This window comes from Ranitomeya variabilis, chromosome 2 (assembly GCF_051348905.1).
Source record: "Ranitomeya variabilis isolate aRanVar5 chromosome 2, aRanVar5.hap1, whole genome shotgun sequence".
Lineage (NCBI taxonomy): Eukaryota > Metazoa > Chordata > Amphibia > Anura > Dendrobatidae > Ranitomeya > Ranitomeya variabilis.
The window spans coordinates 1,106,295,928-1,106,308,149 of record NC_135233.1 but is presented as its reverse complement, the minus strand read 5'-3'; the positions used below and the strand labels follow the sequence as shown (position 1 = coordinate 1,106,308,149).

Sequence of the window (12,222 nt, the reverse complement as noted above, 5' to 3'; positions counted from 1 at the left end):
CAGTCACCAAAGCCACACGGGATTTCCCCACTGATCTGCACAAGGAGCGATGTCCTCTCTGCGGAAAGATCATAGTGATCTGAGCCACAAGTCCGCACAGTTCCCCAGAGTTCTCCTCCTACTTGGTGAGGACTTAAAAGATAAAGAAGTAAAAAGATAATCATCCCTCCTATGAAAAAATGAAAAACTGAGATATCTCCAGAATGTCAGACCTCCAGCAGCGATGGGAGGAGGATCCATGAAGTGACGGGCGGCACAAGCCTGAGATGTGGCTCCAGCAGCCGCCGTCACTTGTATCTGCCAAATAAATGGAGGAGTCTGAAAGGGAAGAACATTCGGTGTCTCATGTGTCATCTCCACCGGTCGGATCTCAGGGTCTCGGCTCATTGCTGGAGCTGCACATTCGCAGCTTCTCCCATATGGTCTAGCGGTCAGGATTCCTGGTTTTCACCCAGGCGGCCCGGGTTCGACTCCCGGTATGGGAAGGTGTGAATACTTTTATTTTTGCTGTTTCCTTTCTGTTGTTACAGTCAGAATCTTATTGATCAGTAAATAATGCACATGTATAATATATGATAGAAATGTCCAGTGTTTTGTGACCATAAACCTGGAGACGCAGCGAGGAGATGACAGCAGGAGAGCTGCAGGACACGAGCCTTCGATAGCTCAGCTGGTAGAGCGGAGGACTGTAGTGGAGTGCAGACATCCTTAGGTCACTGGTTCGATTCCGGTTCGAAGGACATTTTGTTACTTATTAGTAGAATTATAGAATTAAGTCCAAAATTAATCAGCAACATTACTGATGGGATTACATTACCACAATATAAATTTTCCTTAACAATCCCTCTTCCTTATCACTCTTCTGATGTGGGGCTTCTATTAGGGTAATTACGGTTCCTAACTTACTGTAGCGCAGATCATCCAGACAGAAGTCGCCTTCTCTGATCACTTTCCTCTAGAATTGATCGTGGTTACAGGTAATGGTCTAATAATAAACTCTGCATCTGGGCGCTGCTGTGTGATGACACAAAGACAAAGCTAGATGTCCTGTCCTGGGAAACTGCAAGAACTGGTGAAATGTCTGTAATTAACACGAGCAGCAGGATCAGCAGAGAGATCTCATCTACCAGTAGAGGTTTGTTTGTGGTTATCTTTCTCTGTGCAGTGAGGACGTCCCACCTGTCCGTGGGAATCATTATTACAGCAGAAAGTATCATTTCATGCTCCACTATCAGCCGAGCTGCCACCTAGTGACGTGGGAAGCAAAAGCCATCAGTAAGGGGGATTAGCTCAAATGGTAGAGCGCTCGCTTAGCATGCGAGAGGTAGCGGGATCGATGCCCGCATCCTCCACCTTTTTTCAAATGGAGGGAGAAATGTAATTATATTTTATTCTGTTTAGTTCAGATCAACCCACTTAGTCTCTCAGTCATGAATCATGGACTATCACTGGAGAACTATAAAGTCTTCCTTTGGACAGCCCCTGATGTGCCTAAACTGTGGAAACCCTCCACAAATGAACCTGTTTTGGAAACTAGACCACACAAAGACTTTATCTAGACGTGTCATGAGCACCTTGAACTCAAAAGGTGCTACACTGAATTTTTCAAAGTTGAGCCGAGAAAATGAAAAATGATATTTCCCACAAAAATATTGTTTTAGCCCCACATTTTGCTTTTTCACAAGGGTAACAGGAAAAATTGCACCATAAAATTTGTTATGAAATTTCTCGAGATATGTGGTGGAAAACTACTGTTTTGGCGCATGGCAGGGCTTAGAAGGGAAGGAGCGCCATTTGACTTTTTGAACACAAAATTGGCTGACTTCATTAGCGGACGCCATGTCGGGCTTAGAGAGCCCCTGATGTGCCTAAACAGTGGAAACTCCCCGCAGGTGACACCATTTTGGAAACTAGCCCTCTCAAAGAATTTACTTAGATGTTTTGTGAACGCATTGAATTCCAAGGTGCTTAATGTAAATTTATAACATTGAGCCATAAAAATAAAAAAAATCACATTTTACCACAAAAATGTTGTTTTAGCCCAATTTTTTTTGTTTTCACAAGAGTAACAGAAACAAAATTGCACCACATAATATATTCTGCAATTTCTTCTGAGTATGCTGATTTCCCATATGTGGTCAAAAACTACTTTTGAGGCAAAGTACAAAGGGAAGAAGTGCCATATTGGAGCTCAGATTTTGCTGGAATGGTTTGAGGGTGCCATGTCACAATGTTGTTGACCACTGGTCAGAGCGCTGCTGTTCCCATGCTATCACACAGAAAAAGGTTACCGCTGGTCAGGCGTCGGTTGATGACTACTACTCCCATAAGCCGGCACCTGCTCTCACTGTCAGACGTGTGAGCAGGTGCTGCTGATTAGATTATTTATCAGCTGGCACCTGTGCATTCTAATAGATGTCAGTTAGATGTAGAATCAGTGCATGTGTATGTTACTGTATATGTATTCAATAAATAAGTAAATCTTTTTAAAAAATGGTCCCCCTTATTCTTGCTAACCTGCTGAGGGAAATTATTTATATTATTTTATTATTATTACATATATAATTATTTAAGTGTTATTCTGGTAAGATGCCACAAACCATGGAGCTTCCCAGGCTATTAATAGCCTATAAATATTGGCCCCCTCCCAGCCGAAAGTCTGATTTTGATGTTTATGTCAGATGTCCCATTACAAACCCAGTAGCCAAATTGAATAATGACACAACCAGAGTAAAGTCCATTATTTGAAATAAAATCTACCCACCCTCTTTTACCCAATTATTAACCAAAAATAAAAAAGCAAACTTATACTCACCTGTCCATTGATAATCCATATGTCCCATGACTCTGCTACATCTAGTTGCATTGCTAAGTGGTACCAGTAATGTTCAAGTCCACCATATTTCCGATAACAGATGACGGACCTGAGTGGGGACTTGTTTTGTTTTTGTTGATTGAGTTGAAGCTTTTATTGGGAGCATAATTAATCATGTTTATCCTGTGCTGAGCACTTACATCAGGGTTTCCATCTGAATCTCCCACTGATGTGTTTCAGATAATACCATTGATGGATCCATTCACTATATTGGGGCAGCAGAGTTTCTCTGGACTCCATCTGGCCTCTGTTCAGCAGTGTCCTTCTTTTCACAAGTGCACAAAACTGTGGTTCCCCGCGGTTTTATGCACACTTCAAAAGTCAGACACTGTCAGATCATAGGCCAGACAACATCCAAAGTGTCTCCATTTCCCTCATTGTAGGTAATCTTCTGGCACAGGGTCCATCTGAATCATGCATTTCAGAGATTTACACGGAAATCCCGGTGTAAGCACTCAGCATAGTGCGCAGGATAAATGTGAGCCGATTTGTACAGCAATCTTTGGGAGGCAGAATGAACAAATCAAGAGCAAGTGAAGAATTGATTTTATTTATTTTTTACGCCATTCCTCATGCGGTATAATTAATTAGATGACTTTATTCTTCAGGTCAGTGCAATTACAGCGATACCAGATTTATATTGAGTTTTTATGTTTGGCTGCTGTCACGCATTAAAAGATGCCTTTTTTTGCAAAAATGTTTTTGCATCCCCATATTTTGAGAACTATAATTTTTCTATAGTTCTGCTGACAGATTCATGTGAAGGCTTATTTTTTTGCTGGACAAGTTATCTTTTCTATTGGTACCATGTTCAAGCACATTACAGTTTTTGGAGGTAGTAAGCACAAAAACAAGCAATTCAGGATTTTTTTTGCTTTTATTTTCATGGTTTTATTCTTCGCGTCAGTACAGCGATACCCATTTGTATAATTGTTTTATGTTTTGGTGCTTTTACTCAATAAAAACAATTTTATAGAAAAAAATAAATAAAATAATCTTTTCATCCCTGCATGCAAAGCTATAGCTCTTTTTTGCATTTAAGGTGGCTTGTTTTCTACGAGGCAAGATGGCGTCTTCAATTATCTAATTTTGATTTAGATTCGATTTTTTTATTGCGTTTTATTCCACTTTATGTTAGCCTGTATGATTAAAAAGCTATGATGTGCCTCGTTTTTAGTTTAGTTATTTTTTGGTGTTAAGTGAAGGAGTAAACTAGTCTGACAGTCTTGTAGGTTGGGTCATTACGGTCGTGGCGATACCAAGTATGTGTACTTTTTTGTTTGCTTTTTACAAAAACATGAATTCATGGGTATAATGCTTTTTTATCAATTTGTAATTTTTTAGTTTTTGAATATTTTTACAATTTTGTAAAACTGTCAGGGCCGTATTTGCCACTAGGCACTTGAGGGCACATGCCTAGGGCGGGACAATTCGAAGGTGGTGGCACCTGAGCAAGTTTAATTTTTTTTTTTTTTTTTTAAAGTCCAGGGTCGCCCCGCCCACCCACCTCAGTCTTCCGGCTGCTGCGGGGGGATTGGGTCTTTGGCAAGTCACTGCTGAGGAGTGAGTGAGGAGAGGATGTCGGTGCATCACTGAAGACGGGGTGGCAGAGCGACAGTCAGTACATATGGTGCTGGTGCCAACTCTCCCTACTCCCTGCTGACACACAGTCTACATACAAGGGGTTGGGGCTGAGGTGGAGTGGCGGCGCCCTTTCCCCCGTCCTGGCTGGGACACATTGCTGGCCTGGCCTTGGACTCACAGCGGCAGAGCAGTACACAGTAAGTAAACATGATCTCCCTCCTGCCCGCACGCTGCTTGCTGCACGGCTTTGTCAGTGACTCACCACTTTGATCAGACTCCTCAGGCTCATTTCTGTCTGGAGGCTGGAGCACAGACAGCAGCAGCAGCACTGCTATTGTTTGCACCCAGTCCCAGATAGAGTGAGTGGGGTGGGAGGTGTAATATATATCTGCCTCTGGTCTGGTCTGGACATTATGGGGATCTCCACATGATGGATGGAGGGGGGATCTGCACATGATGGATGGAGGGGGATCTGCACATGATGGATGGAGGGGGGATCTGCACATGATGGATGGAGGGGGGATCTGCACATGATGGATGGAAGGGGGGTCTGCACATGATGGATGGAGGGAGATCTGCACATGATGGAGGGGGGTCTGCACTTGATGGATTGAGGGGGGTCTGCCATGATGGATGGAGGGGGATCTGCAAAATGATGGATGGAGGGGATCTGCACATGATGGATGGAGGGGGGTCTGCACATGATGGATGGAGGGGGATCTGCACATGATGGAGTGGGGTCTGCACTTGATGGATGGAGGGGGGTCTGCCATGATGGATGGAGGGGGATCTGCACATGATGGATGGAGGGGATCTGCACATGATGGATGGAGGGGGATCTGCACATGATGGAGGGGGGTCTGCACATGATGGATGGAGGGGGGATCTGCACATGATGGATGGGGGGGGGTCTGCACATGATGGATGGAGGGGGATCTGCACATGATGGATGGAGGGGGGTCTGCACATGATGGATGGAGGGAGATCTGCACATGATGGAGGGGGGTATGCAATTGATGAATGGAGGGGGTCTGCCCATGATGGATGCAGGGGGATCTGCACATGATGGATGGAGGGGGATCTGCACATGATGGATGGGGTAGGGATCTGCACATGATGGATGGAGGGGGATCTGCACATGATGGATGGAGGGGGGATCTGCACATGATGGATGGAGGGGGGTCTGCACATGATGGATGGAGGGAGATCTGCACATGATGGGGGTGGGTCTGCACTTGATTAATGGAGGGGGTCTGCACATGATGGATGGAGGGGGATCTGCACATGATGGATGGAGGAGGGATCTGCACATGATGGATGGAGAGAGATCTGCACATGATGGAGGGGGGTCTGCACTTGATCGATGGAGTGGGTCTGCACATGATGGATGGAGGGGGGATCTGCACATGATGGATGGAGGGGTGATCTGCACATGATGGATGGAGGGGGGTCTGCACATGATGGAGGGGGATCTGCACATGATGGAGGGGGGTCTGCACATGATGAATGGAGGGGGTCTGCACATGATGGATGGAGGGGGATCTGCACATGATGGATGGAGGGGGATCTGCACATGATGGATGGAGTGGGGATCTGCACATGATGGATGGAGGGGGATCTGCACATGATGGATGGAGGGGGGATCTGCACATGATGGATGGAGGGGGGTCTGCACATGATGGATGGAGGGAGATCTCCACATGATGGAGGGGGGTCTGCACTTGATTAATGGAGGGGGTCTGCACATGATGGATGGAGGGGGATCTGCACATGATGGATGGAGGAGGGATCTGCACATGATGGATGGAGGGGGATCTGCACATGATGGATGGAGGGAGATCTGCACATGATGTAGGGGGGTCTTCGTTTGATCGATGGAGGGGGATCTGCACATGATGGATGGAGGGGGGATCTGCACATGATGGATGGAGGGGGGATCTGCACATGATGGATGGAGGGGGGTCTGCACATGATGGATGGAGGAGGATCTGCACATGATGGAGGGGGGTCTGCACTTGATGGATGGAGGGGGGTCTGCCATGATGGATGGAGGGGGATCTGCACATGATGGATGGAGGGGATCTGCACATGATGGATGGAGGGGGGTCTGCACATGATGGATGGTGGGGGGATCTGCACATGAAGGATAGAGGGGGGATCTGGACATGATGGAGAGGGGGATGTGTTATGACCTGGTGGTTAAGAGGCCACACTGATATGACCTGCTGGCTAAAACGCAACATGGGACGAGCTCTGAGGAGGTGGTATCTCTACTGACCGCAGTTCCTAATCTTAACAACAACACTAGTAATAGCCGTGGGATGTTCCTGACTCTCCCTAGACACATCGTCACAGCCTAAGAGCTAACTACCCCTAAAGTAGGAAATAGAAAGCTATCTTGCCTCAGAGAAAACCCCCAAAGGAAAGACAGCCCCCCACAAATATTGACTGTGAGTGGAGAGGGAAAAGACGTACACAGAAATGAAATCAGATTTCAGCAAAGGAGGCCAATCCTAAACTTGATAGACAGAGAGAAAAGGATACTGTGAGGTCAGTATTAAAAACTAAAAAATCCACGCAGAGTTTACAAAAATGAACTCCACACCGACTCACGGTGTGGAGGGGCAAATCTGCTTTCCCAGAGCTTCCAGCTAGTCTGAATATGACACAGTGACAAGCTGGACAAAAAGAGACATATTTGCAGAGCAATAGAGTCCAAACAAATGGACAAACAAAAACTAGCAACAACTTATCTTTTGCTGACAAGGACAGGCCATATGAGAAATCCAAGGAGAGAACCAAATCCAACCAAGAACATTGACAGCTGGCATGAACTAAAGCCCAGAGCAGGTTTAAATAACAAACCCAGGCAAGGCGATCAGTGGAGTCAGCTGCTACAGCTACCTAAAGGAGCAGCAGTTCCACTCGAAACCACCAGAGGGAGCCCAAGGGCAGAACTCACAAAAATACCATTAGCAACCACAGGAGGGAGCTCCAGAACGGAATTCACAACAGTACCCCCGCCTTGAGGAGGGGTCACCGAACCCTCACCAGAGCTCCCAGGCCGATCAGGACGAGCCAAATGGAAAGCACGAACCAAATCGGCAGCATGAACATCGGAGGCAACAACCCAAGAATTATCTTCCTGGCCATACCCCTTCCACTTGACCAGATATTGGAGCTTCCGCCTCGAAAAACGAGAATCCAAAATCTTCTCCACCACATATTCCAATTCCCCCTCAACCAACACCGGAGCAGGAGGATCAACGGAGGGAACCATAGGTACCACATATCTCCGCAACAAGGATCTATGGAACACATTATGAATGGAAAAAGAAGCTGGAAGGGCCAAACGAAAAGACACCGGATTGATTCAGAAATCTTATAAGGCCCAATAAAGCGAGGCTTGAACTTAGGGGAAGAAACCTTCATAGGAACATGACGAGAAGACAACCAGACCAAATCCCCAACACGAAGCCGGGGACCAACACACCAAGACAACGTCAAATTGTCCACCACATGAGTCCAAATTTGCTGCAACCTGTCCACCACAGAATCCACACCAGGACAGTCAGAAGGCTCAAGCTGCCCCGGAGACAAACGAGGATGAAAACCAAAGTTACAAAAAAAAAGGCGAAACCAAGGTAGCCGAACTAGCCCGATTATTAAGGGCAAACTCGGCCAACGGCAAAAAGGTCACCCAATCATCCTGAACAGCAGACACGAAGCATCTCAAATAGGTTTCCAAGGTCTGATTGGTTCGCTCCGTTTGGCCATTTGTCTGAGGATGGAATGCTGAAGAAAAAGACAAATCAATGCCCATTCTAGCACAAAAGGACCGCCAAAACCTAGAAACGAACTGGGAACCTCTGTCAGACACAATATTCTCCAGAATACCATGTAAACGAACCACATGCTGATAAAATAATGGAACCAAATCAGAGGAGGAAGGCAACTTAGGCAACGGTACCAAATGGACCATCTTAGAAAAATGGTCACAAACCACCCAGATGACAGACATCTTCTGAGAAACAGGAAGATCAGAAATAAAATCCATGGAAATATGCGTCCAGGGCCTCTCAGGAATAGGCAAAGGCAAAAGCAACCCACCAACCCACTGGCACGGGAACAGCAAGGCTTAGCCCGAGCACAGGTCCCACAGGACTGCACAAACGAACGCACATCCCGCGACAAGGAAGGCCACCAAAAGGACCTAGCCACCAAATCTCTGGCACCGAAAATCCCAGGGTGACCAGCCAACACCGAACAATGAACCTCAGAAATTACCCTGCTAGTCCATCTATCAGGAACAAACAGTCTCCCCACTGGACAGCGGTCAGGTTTATCAGCCTGAAACTCCTGAAGTACCCGCCGCAAATCAGGGGAGATGGCAGAAAGAATCACCCCCTCCTTGAGGATCCCAGCCGGCTCCAGAACTCCCGGAGAGTCAGGCAAAAAACTCCTAGAAAGGGCATCAGCCTTGACATTCTTAGATCCTGGAATATACGAGACCACAAAATCAAAACGGGAGAAAAACAGAGACCACCGAGCTTGTCTAGGATTCAACCGCTTAGCAGACTCGAGGTAAATCAGATTCTTATGATCAGTCAAGACCACCACGTGATGCTTGGCTCCCTCAAGCCAATGTCGCCACTCCTCAAATGCCCACTTCATAGCCAACAACTCCCGATTGCCGACATCATAATTACGCTCAGCAGGCGAAAACTTTCTGGAGAAGAAAGCACATGGTTTCATCAAAGAGCCATCAGAATTTCTCTGAGACAAAACAGCCCCTGCCCCAATCTCAGAAGCATCAACCTCAACCTGAAAAGGGAGCGAAACATCTGGCTGACGCAACACAGGGGCAGAAGTAAAACGACGTTTAAGCTCCTGAAAAGCCTCAACGGCCGCAGAGGACCAATTCATCACATCAGCGCCCTTCTTCGTCAAATCGGTCAGAGGCTTCACCACACTAGAAAAATTAGCAATAAAGCGGCGATAAAAATTAGCAAAGCCCAAAAATTTCTGAAGGCTCTTTACAGATGTGGGTTGAGTCCAATCATGAATGGCCTGGACTTTAACAGGGTCCATCTCAATAGCCAAGGGAGAAAAAATGAAACCCAAAAAAGAAACCTTCTGAACTCCAAAGAGGCACTTAGACCCCTTCACAAACAACGCATTAGCACGAAGGACCTGAAACACCATCCTAACCTGCTTCACATGAGACTCCCAATCATCGGAAAAAACAAAATATCATCCAAATACACAATCATGAATTTATCCAGATAATTCCGGAAGATATCATGCATAAAGGACTGAAATACCGATGGAGCATTAGAGAGCCCGAATGGCATCACAAGATATTCAAAATGGCCTTCGGGCGTATTAAATGCTGTTTTCCATTCATCACCTTGTTTAATACGCACGAGATTATACGCCCCTCGAAGGTCGATTTTAGTAAACCAACTGGCACCCTTAATCCGAGCAAACAAATCAGAAAGTAAAGGTAAAGGGTACTGGAATTTGACCGTGATCTTATTGAGAAGGCGATAATCTATACATGGTCTCAAGGAGCCATCCTTCTTGGCAACAAAGAAGAATCCAGCCCCCAATGGTGACAAAGAAGGGCGAATATGCCCCTTCTCCAAGGACTCCTTTACATAACTCCGCATAGCGGCATGCTCTGGCACAGACAGATTGAAAAGTCGGCCCTTAGGGAACTTACAGCCAGGAATCAAATTAATGGCACAATCGCAGTCCCTATGAGGAGGCAGGGAATTGGACTTGGGCTCATCAAATATATCCTGGAAATCCGACAAAAACTCAGGAACCTCAGAAGAAGGGGGCGAGGAAATTGACATCAAAGGAATATCACTATGTATCCCCTGACAACCCCAGCCAGTTACAGACATAGATCTCCAATCCAGCACTGGATTATGTACCTGTAACCATGGAAAACCCAGCACAACAACATCATGCAAATTATGCATCACCAAAAAGCAAATATTTTCCTGATGTGCTGGAGCCATGTACATGGCTAACTGTGTCCAGTACTGAGGTTTATTCTTGGCCAATGGCGTAGCATCAATCCCCCTTAAGGGAATAGGGCTCTGCAAAGGCTCCAAGGAAAAACCACAGTGCTTGGCAAATTCTAAGTCCATTAAGTTCAGGGCAGCGCCAGAATCCACAAATGCCATAACAGAAAAGGACGACAATGAGCAAATCAGGGTAACAGACAAGAGAAATTTAGGCTGTACAGTACTAATAGTAACAGACCTAGGGACCCTCTTAGTACGCTTAGGGCAATCAGAAATAGCATGAGCAGAATCACCACAGTAAAAACACAGGCCATTCTGACATCTGAATTTCTGCCTTTCTGCTCTAGTCAAAATCCTATCACATTGCACAGGCTCAGGACTCTGCTCAGAGGACACTGCCATATGGTGCACCACCTTGCGCTCACGCAGACGCCGATCGATCTGAATGGCCAAAGACATTGACTCATTCAGACCAGCAGGCGTGGGAAACCCCACCATAACATCTTTAAGGGCTTCAGAAAGACCCTTTCTGAAAATCGCTGCCAGGGCATACTCATTCCATTTTGTGAGCACAGACCACTTTCTAAATTTCTGGCAGTATACTTCTGCTGCTTCCTGACCCTGACACAGAGCCAGCAAAGTCTTTTCTGCCTGATCCACAGAATTAGGCTCGTCATACAGCAATCCGAGCGCTTGAAAAAATGCGTCAATATTGAGCAATGCAGGATTTCCTGGCTCAAGGGAGAATGCCCAGTCCTGCGGGTCGCCACGCAGCAAAGAAATAACAATCTTCACCTGCTGAATGGGGTCACCAGAGGAACGGGGTCTCAGAGCAAAAAACAATCTGCAATTATTTTTGAAGTTCAAAAATTTAGATCAATCTCCAAAAAACAAATCCGGAATAGGAATTCTAGGCTCTAATACCGGAGTCTGGACAACATAATCTTGGATACTCTGTACCCTTGCAGCGAGTTGATCCACACGCAAGGACAGACCCTGAACCTCCATATCAGCACCAAAATCCTGAACCACCCAGAGATTAAGGGGAAAAAAAAGACAAAACAAGCTACAAAGGAAAAAAAAACAACTCAGAACTTTCTTTTCCCTCTTTTGAGATGCATTTAACACATTGTGGGCCAGCTGTACTGTTATGACCTGGTGGTTAAGAGGCCACACTGATATGACCTGCTGGCTAAAACGCAACATGGGACGAGCTCTGAGGAGGTGGTATCTCTACTGACCGCAGTTCCTAATCCTAACAACAACACTAGTAATAGCCGTGGGATGTTCCTGACTCTCCCTAGACACATCATCACAGCCTAAGAGCTAACTACCCCTAAAGTAGGAAATAGAAAGCTATCTTGCTTCAGAGAAAACCCCCAAAGGAAAGACAGCCCCCCTCAAATATTGACTGTGAGTGGAGAGGGAAAAGACATACACAGAAATGAAATCAGATTTCAGCAAAGGAGGCCAATACTAAACTTGATAGACAGAGAGAAAAGGATACTGTGCGGTCAGTATTAAAAACTACAAAATCCACGCAGAGTTTACAAAAATGAACTCCACACCGACTCACAGTGTGGAGGGGCAAATCTGCTTTCCCAGAGCTTCCAGCTAGTCTGAATATGACACAGTGACAAGCTGGACAAAAAGAGACATATTTGCAGAGCAATAGAGTCCAAACAAATGGACAAACAAAAACTAGCAAAAACTTATCTTTTGCTG

General features: G+C 45.9%; 2 non-coding genes across 2 annotated transcripts; both read left to right on the top strand.

Moving 5' to 3' along the window:
- Nucleotides 1-413: 413 nt before the first annotated feature.
- Nucleotides 414-485, top strand: TRNAE-UUC (transfer RNA glutamic acid (anticodon UUC)). Its single transcript has one exon. It is a non-coding gene; the product is annotated as a tRNA-Glu (tRNA).
- A 794-nt stretch (nt 486-1,279) lies between these two features.
- On the top strand, nt 1,280-1,352 carry TRNAA-AGC (transfer RNA alanine (anticodon AGC)). Its single transcript has one exon. It is a non-coding gene; the product is annotated as a tRNA-Ala (tRNA).
- The last annotated feature ends 10,870 nt before the right edge of the window (nt 1,353-12,222 follow it).